Genomic DNA, 15,374 nt, shown 5'->3' with positions numbered 1-15,374 from the left:
GGCTCGCAATTGATTTGCCGGCCTTTTGTTTCGGAAATTCTTCAGATCACTTATAGACACTTGCCATTTACGTTAAAAATATTACAATCATTAATAATAAATTAAATTATTTATAACGTTTATCAAACGTATATATGGTCTAAATACTCTCCCACTAAAGGCACCTTGCCTTTAAGAATGTAATCACCTCCCCTTGAAATCATCACACGGCAGAGATCAAGAACTACTAGGAAGGTGATTAAATAGTTTGATAGCCCACAGCCTTGTTGGCCCCTTAATATTAAGGAAAATTTCTCTAAATGTTTTCAAAGAAAAATTATGCGTTTTTCCAGTCATAACTGCTTCAAAGATATATAAACTTGCTAGTTCAAAAAACCTAGTTCATAAAAATTATCTACAGCTTACAGGTCCAACACCCATAATATTGTTTCTGAGTAATAAAAACATTATTCACATTTTTTATTATTTATATCTAAATTTAAGTTTCGTTTCAAAGTCTTTTTTAGATTTGCTTCTTATCTGCCCACAGCAGTATTGGCCTAGTGGCTTCAGTGTGTAAATCTCACCCCTTAGGTTGTAGGTTCGATTCCCTGCACAGCAATAGACTTTTCATGTGCGTTCTCGAATGAAGGAAAACATCGTGAGGAAACCGCTCGTATTCGTACGAAATATAACTGGTAAATAAAATAAACTATTGACACTACAACCTTTTTAGGTCTGGGCCTCAGATTTCTGTATCTGTTTCTTGATTATTAGTCAATGTAATAGGCATGAGGTGATCAGCCTCCTGTGCCTTACACATGTCGAATTTATGTGTCTTATCACGAAACTTAAATTTAGATCCTTATATCTAAATTTAAGTTTCGGGCAATCAATCTGGTCACTCAAAAGTCAAAATCATATTTTAATCATATAGGTAACACAATGTACACTTATGAACGTCAAAAAAAATGAAATGTATTAATCTTTACATTTAGTGCCAGTTCTCAAATCAAGGGCGTACTAAATATCTTAACTGCAAACGATACATCAATTTCAAAAATTGACAATTTCCCCATATAAGAATAAGATTGAGAAATTTAGACTAAGAACTCAGATTTAAGTTAGATATTTTAAAGAATTGGAATCTTTAACTTAGATATTACGACATCTGTTCGCTCCCTTCGATTTTAAGAAAGGGTTGGGGTATAGTTGTATGGACATAACTTTATTATTTATTGATATTAAAAGTTGTATATATGTTAGTGTTAGCTTAGTGGCTTTAGCGTGTACTCTCATCCCTGAGATCGTAGGTTCAATCCCCTGAGCACCAATGGACTTTCTATGTGCGAATTTAACATTCGCTCTAACGGTTTAGGAAAACTTCCTAGACACATAAAGTCGACATGTGTAAGGCACAAGAGGCTGATCACCTACTTGCCAAATGATTGACAAATGATTCTAAAACAGATACAGAAATCTGAGGCCCAGACCTAAAAAGGTTGTAGCGTCACTAGTTTATTTTATTTACCAGTTATAACTCGTACGAATACGAGCGGTTTCCTCACAATGTTTTCCTTCATTCGAGAACACATGAAAAGTCTATTGGTGTGCAGGGCATCGAACCTACAACAGGGACGAGAGTCGCACACTGAAACCACTAGGTCACCACTGCTGTGGGCAGATAATAAGCAAATCTAAAAACGACTTTGAAAACACTTGCCCATTTCTTTATTAACAGTAATGTACATAATATATTTTAATATATGATGCAATGGGCGGACTTATGACTTCCAGGCAATGACTAAAATATAGGTATATCCATACAAACCTATCAGAAAAAGAAATCCAAAAAACATCCCTTCTTATGCAAATACTGAATTTCACGTCCGATTTCACCCCGTCGCGTCGCGTTATTAATTATTAATTTTCCAATGATTTATTAGCTCAAGTTATGAAAAATTCTATCAAAGTTAATTTGAAATAAAAACGTTCATTCAAAGGGTTTTTTGCTCCTTTCAATAGAATTAATTAGACGCAAAGAATTCTTTAACATCATTTTTCATTCACTCACTAATATTAGTATTGTGTTTGTATTACGATACACAAATATAGTATTTATAATATTCTTAACCTTATAATCTATATATATAAAAATGAAACCCGTTTTCCGTTGTCACGACATAACATGAAAACGGCTTGACCGATTTGTCTGTTTTTTTTAAATAATATTCCTTGAAGTACGAGGATGGTTCTTACGAAGAGAAAAATTAAAAAAAAAAGAGTGAAAACGTCTAAAAACAACTTTTCTATATGCCCATACAAAATATTCGTATAATAATAATACTTAAGTTAATTTGAACTTTAATACCATATCATAGAGTTCAAGTGTTAGTGGAGGGGTTCCGGGAAGGTAAATTTTTATTTTTGACATACCTAATGTATTTTTGTCTTATCAACTTTCTTTTTTTATCTTACTAGCTAGACCGGTGTCCCGAATAGCAGAATAAGTATTTAAAAAAATAAAGAATAGACAGTTAGGCGGTACGATGTTCACCAGGCCAGCTAGTAATAATTAAAAAATTAAAGTAAATTCAAAAAGACCGTCCCATCCTCCAAGGGATCGAAGATCCACTTGCCAACTCTCTAGGGATGCCTGTAGGATGTCCAGAAGCTGGAATATTGACCGACCACTGGAGACAATGGAGACCATGGTGTCAAAGGCTACTTAATTCAAAGCCAAAAGGGGTATCAGGAGTAGGTACATATGGATACTGCTAATCGGAGAGATTCAGGGTCCAAAAGGAAGCGTGTTGGGGCTTCCCTAAACCCCACTGCCCGGCACTGCTACTTCACGCGACAATAGCCTTTGGGGCTGGTCGGAATAGCACTTCCTTACAAACGAAAATACCTAGAAGGTTGTAGCTTCATTGTTAAAATTAAATTTTGGCACAAAACAGGTGCTGGTGTTAGTAAATTGACTTAGAAGCTCTGTTAAAGATAAAAAGAAAAGAAAAGAGCAATCGGTGCTAAGATCATAAATATAATTTTTGACGATACTCGTATTTAAAAATGAAAATGGAAACGAATTGAATGATATTTGAAAATAGAATAAATATAAATTTATCGATATTTAAAAATGAAATTGATGACTAATTTAATTGTTTCAAAATTGAATAAACAATAATTTAATGATATTTAAAAACATTGATAATAATTTAAACATCGAATAAATTTACATTAAGTGATATTCAAAGATGGAATAAAATAATGATTTTATGACAATTAACATGTAATTAATAGTTTTAAATGCTTTTATTATGAAATTCGAAGAATCTATGACACACACAACACACGCATAAAGATACAACTTTATACCTTCTGTCTGCAATTTAGAGGTGTTTAGTAGCTGTTAAAGCAATAAAAATACATTAAGAAACACGACCACTTAATAAAGTCGTTAAGCTTCATTAATTATTAATGTTTTACTATGTTTATATGGCGGTTGGCTTTGATCTCGCTATATGTTTTAATGTATAAAAATAAGGACAAAAATTCAAAATTCGTACTCATAGTCACCTATTAAGGTGTAAATATATTTGTCATACAATAAGTGTTAAAGGCTGACAGTTGTTAGCTAATCGGACTTTAAATTTCTTAAAACTGTACTTTATTTAATTATTAATCGACCAATAATCAAGCGACATTTCTAGTTTAAATTTTATTTTTAGTAATTGTTTTATTATTAATGAGCGGCGTGTCTCAAAAATATAGGACTGTGTTATTCAGATGATAAACATTCTAATGGTGCTAGAATCAAAATCGGTTAATTGTGGAATGTTTTTGAGTTTCTTTGTTACAAATACAGTCCTTTATAAAATATAATATTAGTATAAGTCACACAAATGATGTTGGATTGTTCATAGATTATGTGGCGTTCTCTTTAGTCTAGAAAAATCAGATTTTTTTATTCTAAATTACTCTAAAATATTCTAATAGTATTTTAAAAATAGAGATTCTTAAAAATATGTATTATTTTTTCTAAACTCCTCAAATGAAACTGTCGGAAAATGTTTTATGCGATTGGTGGCGCCATCTAGTGTGGAGCGGAATGAAACTTGGAACGTACGGCGTTCAGCGATGCCCGTGTCTTAGAATTTGTTATTATGTTTGCTATTAAAAAATATAATAATAAAGCGGTATAAAAAATTCCGTGTATAATAATTAGCTGTGATTTGGAACGGAAAATTTGGTTGATTTATATATAAAATTATATTAAAAGTAAAAAAAACTATACATATTAATTTAATTTTTCCGTAAGAATAATATTCAAATAACAGCTATTAAAAATTGCACTGAATATTTAATTCATTATTAATTAAATGAGTGAAATCAAAAATTTAATCATTAAAATTAAATAATATAAAAATTAAAAATAGAATTTGGAAAAGTTCGATTAATCGGCATTCGATTAGACTCAAGACAAACCCACTAACCGAATTTCGGCGCGAAACAAAAACTGACCTACATTTCTGCCCTAGCGAGTTCAGCCACCCTTGCGTCCCTACGAATACTTTGCCCTTCGCGATCTGCACTTTCTATTCAAACAAATAACTTTCTAATACTAATACAATTCCATTATTACAACAATTTAAAAAATACGTAAACGTCTTCGAACAAAAAATTCAAAAATGGAATATTCAGTTCCAATATTCAAAAATAGAACCAGAATTGTTTCTCTAATGTTTATGAACACAAAATTTAAATTTGGAATTCCCAATAATACAAGCGTTGCCGATGACCCACAACAATGGAAGTAAACAAATAGTTAAAACGCATCGGCCGTCGATTGCGCTGCAAAAAAAGCGCATCCTATTATCGACTACAACAAAAGGACTTGCAGCGATACCTAAGTACACATCTCGATTCATCGTCTCGACTCGATCCGAACCGATCCTATTGGCGCGCCCCTCTGTCGCCGCGCGCGAGCGAGAGGCAACGACAATCGCGGTACGGAGCGACAAGGAGGGAGACGGTCATCTTAGTTGCTGAGTGGCGTCCCACTGGGCGGGGTCTCACCAAGGAGTTAGCCTCAGATGCGCGCAGTTTGGAGGGGCCCGTGCCGAAGGATTGCACTGCAGTCGCTGAACGCGGTATTGCCGCGCGCTCGTGTTGTGTAGGCTAAGGATCGCCTTACGTAACCGATCCGATCGGAAACCAATAATCGATTTGTGAGAGTTTAAAAATCGAATTGTGTTCTGTGATTTTTTTACTAACTGAGGATTGTGTTTGAAAGTGATTAACAATTGTGTTTACAGTTTTTTGTGTTACAACAAGTAAGTGATTGTGATTATTTTGTTTACGTCTTTGGTTCGGTCTTAGGGCTCTTTTAAGTAAAGGTTGACAGTTAAGACATACCTACAAAAGTAATAAAATAAAAAATTAGACACAAAAAGTGAATAAACAAACATAGGTGATTCTCAAAGTTTAGGTGATACAATTCTAACTCTATTCAAAAACAAAGTTCAAATGAAAACTCAACAATTATCAACTTAAAAATAAATTTCAAAACATCTACATTGTTAAAACTTTACCGGTAAATTTATCGCCTTATTCTAATTAGACAAAAAAGTCTACCGATTAGAAATCACACGTATCAATGATGTATTAATACAGTTAATTAGTAGTGTTCAGTCGTGTACGATAATGATTGATTGTTTGCGATCAGTTGTTTGCGAACACGCTATCGTGAAAAAAACTATTCAAATTTGGAATCACTTAATCTAAAACAAAATAATAAAGATTAAATTTGGAATGAAATGTTCTAAATTTGAATTAATAATCTCTCGTCATAGTATAATTTAAATTTGGAATACGTGGTGTTTTTTCACACATTTCCATCATTTTAATTTTTGATCATTAATTAAATTTGATTTTGGAAAACCGATTATCCATTTTTATGTCAATTGGTTTTGGCACTTGCATTAAATTTTAGGTAAAGGGATTTCTAGAACTTGTAAATTTCTTGGCAGTCATTTCTTATCTTGTAAGATAATTTCAGTGATACATAAATATATTAATATCTGCATATTAATTTCCTACTATTAATGCTATTACTTTAACTGTTTATTATGAAGTGTTAAAAGTGTTAATTTTAAATAAATTATTTTATAATGTCACTATCCTTTATTAAAATTCAAACTGTCGTGCGAAGACGCGACGGATAGATATTTTAATATGAAAATAGCTATTACGAAAATATTATGTATCACATTTGTGAAATTAGAAAAATTAGGAATGATTATGATAACAAAAATACTGAATTGTTTTTTTTTCATTAATTTAAAGAAAGAATATTATGTCTGTGAGTTACTTGTGTTGTGGTAAAAAGTACCTATGCACATATAAAATATTATGTGTTTGATCTATCTAGACATCTTAAACGAAAATAACTTATGTTAATTTAATAATGTTAATAAATTACTTATTAAAATCTAAATTGTATCAATTCGGTAATCGTTAAAATAAAAAATAAAAATCTAATTAAATTTGCGATATCGCTAAATATTAATTAAAAAATGTTTGTTTTACATTTCCTACATTCTTTATTGTCAACACAAATATAAATTTATTTTCTAACAACAATATCAATAATCAAATTAGAATCATTTGACATTATACAAGTATCTATGGAATACGGAGTTTGAATTTCGAACAGATGGCGTCACTCGAGTTTTTTGACCCCTGTCTATTGTTTGAGATCCACCATTTTCATAGTTTTTGTCTCATTTCAAAATTTAAGATAATGTGATAGTCTGTGCTAAATTTCAAATTACTCTTTTTAAATATAGAATTAATATCGTCTTATCAACATTGTAGTAATTTAATTCACCGCCGGCACTTTTGAAACCGAGTTCGAATTTCAAATTAATACAATTTCGAAATTCGAAAGAATAAAATTTTTTAAAATACAAATTATATATTTTTTTACAGATTTTTAATATTTTAAATGTCTTTTAAGAATTTTTAAATAAAAAGCATTTTTAATTTGTTTACTTTAAATTATTGTTTTATTCGCCGATACATGTATTTAAATACATATCTATAAGTAATTAAAAAACATTAATAGTTTATCAAAGTAATGTCACAACGGAAGTTTGTTAAATCGCTTAACACATGTGTTTTATCGTTTATAATCATAGTTATTTTTAACTTACCGTGAGACAATATGAGTTCCGATTAATAACTATCGTTTAATCTTACGTATTGTGTTCTATTCGTTTGCAATAATTTGATGAGTTTAGTATCTAGTATATATAAGATAATATTACCAACAGAGCGAAACTTGTAATTTAGAGTAATTTATACGGCGTGTATAAGGTTTGAATACGGGCAAAACAAAAATTGTTTGGTAAAATGAAGCTTAGCTATAGGGATATCTGGAAGTACTGTTTTTTGTAATTGTTTCACCAACAGACTTGGATCTTATATATTACATTTCTACTAAACATTTATAATCGCAATCTAACTAATCGGTAATTTATAAATAATTATCGACAGATTTAAAATATACTATATTCAAAATTTACAATAATATTTCTACACAAAATAGACAAATGTTTTATAACGGATAATATAAATATTAAATAGATAATAAATCAATAGTCCAATCAATTTGTAAATAGCCTAATTTAAATTTTTAAAATTCTTAAAATTATGTTAACCGGTATTATGAATCCATTATAAAAAATACTTTTTAATTTTTTATTTGATATCATATTTTTTTAAATTTAGAATGTTTGTGTTTCGAACATATTTTGAATATTATTATTTTTGCTTATTAATTATATATTCCGTTCTTTTAAAAATGTTCTTATTTTAAAGCTTAAGAACGCTGGACACTAATACATTGTTATAAAATGCTTGTTTTAAATACACTGTTGTTAACAACAGAATTTTTGTAATAAAAGATTTTTGTCTTGTTGTTCTTTGTATCGTAAATGTCTAGACTTAAATTTAATTTTAATGCTATCTTTTATTTTTTAGTATCGTTAATACAAATTAATTGTATTGATAAGTTTAGTATTTAAGTTGTTTATAAAGTTTGAATAGATATACTAATTTTTAAACTGTTTACATTATCTAAAGATGACACCCAATACTTTGACAAAGTCAACATCAGCGTTGTGAGAACTGTTCGTCTAAATAGTTAATTTTATCATTATCTTAAACATTTGCACTCTTTTAACCACTCTTTCATCTCTTTCTATTGTTCTGATAAAAATGAGTACTTTAGTTCAATTAGATTGCTATTTAAATCAGAATGAAAAACTTCTTAATTAATTGATATAGTTTGTTATATATTAATTTTTGAAATAATATTTTAGCAATTTTTATTTAAAGAATGATAGATAAATATGTTACCCGAACTGTGTATCAAAGAAGTCATAAAAGAGATGAAAAGAAATCCCGTGAACAGGACATTACTATAGTGTAACTTTAGCTGTCTAATTGATACATCAGCCCATACAATTGTTTACATTAGCAATATTATGGATACACTACACCGATTGGTGTATTTCATAAGAGAGAGCGACTGCTCAAAAATTACTTAACTTATAATTTCATTATGACATTATGTTATTATTATTATTTCGAGTTTATAACATTATAAAAATTAATATGACATTTGCATGCCTATTTATATATGGCTGATTGTGCGGATTTTTATAATTAATCTATCTAATTACTCTCTCTAATAAACTCTCTAATTAATCTATTAATTACTACTATCTTAGCAAATAAACGTTTCACTTCATTTCATTTGCATGTTTGTATATGTATAAATATAAAATTGGTTATTAAATTTCTGGCATCCGCATCATCTCATCATGAGGTCGAAGGTTCTGTGCACCAATTTCTTGTGAAGGAAACGAACGGTGAAGGAAAACATCGTGAGGAAAACTTGCCTTAGACCAAAAGAGTCGACGGCGTGTGTCACAGGAGGCTGATCACCTACTTGGCTATTAGATTGACAGATCATGAAACAGATTCAGAAATATGAGATACCACTGTTTTTTTTAAATTAAAATTTGAATATCTTTAATTAATAAAAATACTTGTCACGCGTAAGTAATTATATGTTAAGTCTGAGACGGCTGGAAAGAGTATTATTTATTTATTTATTCCCCGAGGAAGGTTTTTATGGGAAAAATATTAAAAAAAATTGCTTTACTAAGGTTTTTATTCTGGAAAAGCGAAGTATTTATATAATATCTAAATGTTCCATATGTTGGTATGTAGCTACCCAAAAGGTAGGCTAACTTATAACGAAGTTCGCGGGACTTCTAATATATAAAATTCTCGTGTCACAATGTTCGTTCCCATACTCCTCCGTAACGGCTCGACCGATTCTTATGAAATTTTTTATGCATATTCAGTAAGTCTGAGAATCGGACAACATCTATTTTTTCCCCCTATATGTTAATTTTTGATTTTTAAACAACATACAAAAATACATATAACCCTTAATTGTCACCCTTCTACGATCAACCCCTATTTTTTATTATAGTAGATAGTTATTTTTATTGAACTAAAAAAATGTTTCCTAAAGATAATATACATATATGGCAACACAACATTTTTCGGGTCAGCTAGTAATGTTCTAAAACCCCTAGATGGGGCAGAGGGCATTGTATTACGTCAGTAAGGCTCTCTTTGCCTTTACGACGCCAGGTTTGCTTGGGACGGTCCAGCCTCCGCTTTCCCTGGGGCACTTGCACCACACATAACACCACCCACCACCCCCAATCGATACCACACTCTATTCCCCACAGAAAAAGCTCAATTTCCCTCACACGGAGCGTGTGAAAATATGTCGAAGTCTCAATTTAAAGGCTTATCGCCGTCAGAAACATGAGGCAGTATTTTTATCGCCATTTTTAATTTTTTCTAAGAATTCGATCTAGTTCATTTTGCTTAGTGGAAAGTTTTGGAAAAATAGACGTATTGAATATCAAAGTTGCGGAAGGGCTGTGGAGTTTGCGCTGAGAAAACAGAGATGGCGCTGTAACAGTGTTTCAATAAAATTCAAAAATTATTTAATCATATAGGCAACACAATGTACACTTATGATCGTAAAAAAAAGAAATGTATATGAAATGCTTCTAACTTTACATTTAGTGCCAGTTCTCAAATCTAGGGCGTAGAACGGAAGAGAACTAGCAATAAACTCTCCGCCACTTTTTAATAATATAATTATTATTAGCTGGGCTTGTCTTTAATGGACCTGGCCCGAAGGTCGTGAGTTTGAATCACTGCTGTGCACTTTCTATGTGCGAATTTTACACTGTGGAGGAAAATATTGAAAACCAGGCTTAGACCCAAAAAACGAAGCCAACGTTCTAGCATCTGCCACGCACGCCTGACCACCTACTTATAAATTAATAAATATCAAAATGTGTAAGACACAGACGCCTGATCACCTATTTGTCTTATAATAAAAAATATCAATGTGTGTAAAGCACATACCCACATAATAATAATAAAAATCAACGTCACCAACGCCTGATCACCTCATCTAAAATAAACATCACATATTTAATGTGAACCCTTTTACGTATACCTGTGTCCCAGCTCCTCGCTAAACAATCTATTAGAAGTAATAACAAAATCGTGCGTTGTAGCGCCTCTGTTTTTTTCAAATAATACGTCATAACAGATGCGTCGAAATCTGCCGATCACTGAAAAAAGAATCACTAACATGTGCTTTCCGTCTGCGATCGACGTTTTTTAACATATGAAGCATTCCTTATTAAAGGATATATAACTAACATAATATATATATTAGCTATAACTATATTTTTTATTAGTTTAGTAATTGTATGATTTTTAATGAATGTAACCTTATGTTTGTTTTTTTAAGAAAAGATCAATTCTTAAAAGGCCGGCAACACACTCGTGAGCCGTCTGGAAATGTGAGTCCTTTATTGATGAGCCTTTTAATAAATAAATAAATATAATGCCAGTGTAGTCATCACAATGGAAACCTTCCAGAAAGTAGCGTACCATTAAAAGGCCGGCAACACACTCGCGACCAACTTTAGAAATGAGGGTTTATGTAACACCTAACATCATAGAGCTTTCTGCCCATGTGCCCTCTTTCCGCACACTAGGTTACTGTGTTTTATTAAAATCACTAAGGCCCGTATTCTATCAATCTAGTCTCAAGAGCTGTTCTGTTCCTGTATGAAGTTCGAGAAGTACTAAAGATGACTTGAGATAAGAATTAGAATATTAAATTAAATTAAACAATGGTTTAAGCAAACACTTATAATTTTCACCTGGCATTCAAACGATTAAATATTGGCAGCTTCCAGGTCTATAAAAAAATAATTTTGTGCTTCTACCTTCATAAACACACAGTATTTTGTATTTTCAAAACGACAGAAGATTAACAAAAAGAGATACAATATATCAAAATATTATTTATACCGGAAGGTCATTGACCCCTGAAAGGTCATGAACTCTTACTTGACGTATCAGCTGTTCACGATTACTTTGTATTTACCTGTGTAATAGAGAGACTGGGGCATGGGGCTAACCAATTTAAAATCAAACACAGATAAAAAATATACATACCTTAATTAAGATATCTAAATACTCCAAGAAAAGAGTGTACCAATACTTAAGGCCGGCAACGCACTCGCGAGCCCTGGGCATTAAGTGTGTCCATGGGCGGCACGATTACTTTGTTTTGTTCTATTTATCTGTAATATAGAGACATACATGGGGCATGGGGCAAACCATTTAAACCATGAATCGGAAGATAAAATATATATATATATATGTACTTAAATCAATGAATGTACACATACAGTACGAATTCTTAAAAGGCCGTCAACGCACTAGCGAGCCCTCTGGCAATGAGTTATATCACTTAACATCAAGTGAGCCTCCTGCCCGTTTGCTCCCTGTAATATAAAAAAATACTAAAATTTCAAGAGATGTCAAAGCGTATTGAGCGCTGTCAAACAAGTCAAACGTCATATGAAAAAATGGTTTGACAGCTCTCGAAACTTGATTCAAGTCTGACGTTCCTGAATACAGGCCTTGAGATTTTGTAGTACGAATCATAACAGATAATCAATGGTGCCGTGACTAAAATGTCCGGTCTATAAATAGTGGACTAAATATCACGCACATCATTACTGGACGTCACCTGTTCGGATGTCAATGTAGACATTTAAATATTCAAAGTCGGTTAACCTGTTTTATTAATACCAAACCTTACTTCTCTCTCTTCAGTCGGTAACTCATGTCAGGTCATGGGCAAGGAAACATCTTCTTCCCAATTCTTAATTCTCTCTCTTTAGTCGGTAGCTCATGTCAGGTAATGGCCTTGCCCATGTCAGGTCATAGGCAAGGAAACATCTTCTTCCCAATTCTTAATTCTCTCTCTTTAGTCGGTAGCTCATGTCAGGTAATGGCCTTGCCCATGTCAGGTCATGGGCAAGGAAACATCTTCTTCCCAATTCTTAATTGTCTCTCTTCAGTTTCACCAAGTTCTCGTCGCCTCGTTCTCTTCTATACAGATCAAATTTCGCTCTCAATAGATAGAAGTTGAGAAGCAAAAATCTGTTTCATTTTAAAACATCATCAATAAGTCGAATCGACGTGTTCCCAAAAATACTCGTATATTTCCGTGGGGTGCTATGATGAACTGCATTTGAATGTGGATAGGGTGACCATGACTTTTATCTAAATCTGTGTTTGTTGCCCCACAGGGAGGGGAAGGGGGGCTATTTGATTGTTAGGTTTAAAAAAAATCAGTGGCGATGACTCTTTTTAGGACCTCAGATTTATGTATATGTTTCATGACTTGTCAATCTAAGACAAATGTACCTCACGATGTTTTCACCGTTCGGGTAAATGTTAAATGAGATCATAGAAAGAAAGTCATGCTAACCGGAGATAAAACCTAAGACTCCAAGGATGAGATTCTAACACTGCTTTACTAACACACTATACATTGACACAAAAAAAATGCCTATAAATTACTAAAGATTTATATTTATTCAGTCAAAAATTTAATTAGTTTTTTATCATGGTTACACTACCGGGAGAAAAAAATATTGAAATGTCATACATCGTTTACCGATGTCTTTTTCCGTTCCCCTCACGTTAATGTCACTTATTTCGATTTCGTAATATCGGCTGGAGTTAAGAATAGGCGGGAATTTTAGTCTTAAAAAACCTATATCAAGATCTAGAGTGTTAATATATTACAAGTAGATATAGCAATAGTGTTACAAAACCATCTTAATAGTATAGATTATAGAGTACAGAACATTTTACTGACGCCATATCTATTAGCTGTGGATTATCTGTATCTGTGTCAATTGAGATTCGGAATTTTACTCTTTGTTTCCCTTCACTCTACACACAGAGAAAGAAGAGAAGATAATGAACACTCTATTAGAACACAGCGAACTACTAAAGTCTATTAAAGATTTAAATGTCATTCTTAAAGTTTCTTTCCCGCGCTTTTTTGCCGCCATAAGTACGTCATCTCCGTTTTAGTTCCCTAATGAGTAATAAATTGATTAATTATGATCCCCACGAGTGTTGTTTGATATAATTACTATTTATTTTTAAAATATTTTCATATCTGTCTCACTTATCTATCTCTGTTATTTATGGCGTCAAGATGGCGCCTCGGTGTAGATACGTTATATTTATTATAGCAATACAAAAATTGTCTTCGTTATTTTTTTAAATGTATTACTATTTTAATGGTATTCACTATAAATATTACCAAACGTCAAAATTAACCCAAATTACCATAATCTATAGTCGACATACAGTTTGTATTAACGTCTTATCAAACATTCGATCGCCCTATATCGATGCCATAGACAAGTTGATGTCCAAAAATAATTAAATGGCAACACACCTGCCAGCTAATAAATAAAAATAATACAAGCACGCGATGTCTCGAATCAATTGTCGATAATCGAGTCTTTTTGAAATTCGAATCGAAATTCGAGTGACGGGCTGAGGGATTGCCATGTTCCAGGCCTGTCAAATTGAAATTGACAATTTGGACGATATTGAATTTTTATTGCTTTCTTTGATATATTAAAGTCATTGATTGAACCGATACCCGACACGAAATGCGCTTCAAACGGTAATTTTATGTTAATACAATTCTTTCGCAATAAAATATCATATAAAGTCGTAATTTAAAAATCGAACGGAGTTTAAAACTCAACGTTCCATTTTCAAAAACAAGGAGCAAGTACCGAAATATGCACTTAGCCCAACAAAGAGCGCTAACAACATTCCATCAATCAAACTGCAATAAAATAATCGAATTTTGCGAACGTCGAGTGCAGTTCAAAGAGCGAACGAGAAACCACAACGGATTAAAAAGAACAAACTTCGGAAATATGACTAATATCTGGCACAGAGTTGAGTGTCGATAACGCGTCTATGGCAACAAAAGAAAGACGCGGGAAATTCGAAAAAGGAACGCTCTGACGTTCGACTTTCAGATTTGGAATGTTTTCAAATTATCGGCATCTACTGTAGTAGCGATTCGCATTTCAGATTTGGACTAACTGTGGTTAAAATTAACTGTACGTCTACTTAATCCCGGATTTTAAGACCTCCCCAGTAAACCTTGTATCCACCTGTCACTGCGTAAATCTTCACAAGCTATAAAACGCTACTAACCTTAAAGCCAGCTATTAAAAGTAAAAGCGTCATCAATTCATCGCTTTCCGATAAAACTTTTACAATAAAATAGGGCAGGTGCTCAGTGCGTAAACACAGCCACAACAAGTTTATCACTACCATAAACTATAAGATTAGTTATACCCTCGCCCGTATTCCGATGGCATAAGGTTGATGATTCTGTCACTCTATCGGTTCCGTGACTGTTCCTGCCAATCGATGGATTGCTTTGACGAAGTTTTTTTTATTTAGTGCCCTAATTTATGGGTTTTGAAAAGTATTTTCTTACTGAAGAATTTTCCAATTGGTTTTCATCGAAGGTTAAAAGGTTTTACCACGCAATGTTATGTAGGTTAAGTATGTGATTGTTAGGAGTATTACTGCATAAGTAGAGAACACCAGGGGAATTACTGGTACCCCATTCAAGCTTCACCATCTTGCTTGAAGAATTTCCTTCGGACTATCGTAAACACAAGTTTTTTAAAATTTATTTCGCTACGAACGGTGAAGGAAAACATCGTAAGGAAACCGGCTTTAGACAAAAAGTCGACTACAAGCCTATTAGACAAATGATCATGAAATGGATATAGAAATCTGAGGCCGAGACCTAAAAATGTTGTAGTAATAATGTTTTTTTTTTATCAACTATCAACATTATT

General features: G+C 32.3%; 1 protein-coding gene across 6 annotated transcripts in view; it reads left to right on the top strand.

Annotated features, from left to right (window-relative positions):
* The first annotated feature begins 5,076 nt into the window (after positions 1-5,076).
* The window catches only part of LOC125053838 (homeobox protein cut), a 133,919-nt gene continuing 123,621 nt past the window's right edge, over positions 5,077-15,374 (top strand). For 4 of the 6 annotated variants that reach the window (XM_047655426.1, XM_047655423.1, XM_047655424.1 and 1 more), the window contains exon 1: positions 5,077-5,315. The gene's annotated coding sequence lies outside the window, so the exon portion shown is untranslated. The remainder of the gene's footprint in view (positions 5,316-15,374) is intronic. The other 2 variants (XM_047655428.1, XM_047655427.1) reach the window with 1 other exon arrangement.

This window comes from Pieris napi, chromosome 11 (assembly GCF_905475465.1).
Source record: "Pieris napi chromosome 11, ilPieNapi1.2, whole genome shotgun sequence".
NCBI classification, from domain to species: domain Eukaryota; kingdom Metazoa; phylum Arthropoda; class Insecta; order Lepidoptera; family Pieridae; genus Pieris; species Pieris napi.
The sequence above is the reverse complement of the archived record's forward strand: the minus strand, read 5'-3'. Positions and strand labels throughout refer to the sequence as shown.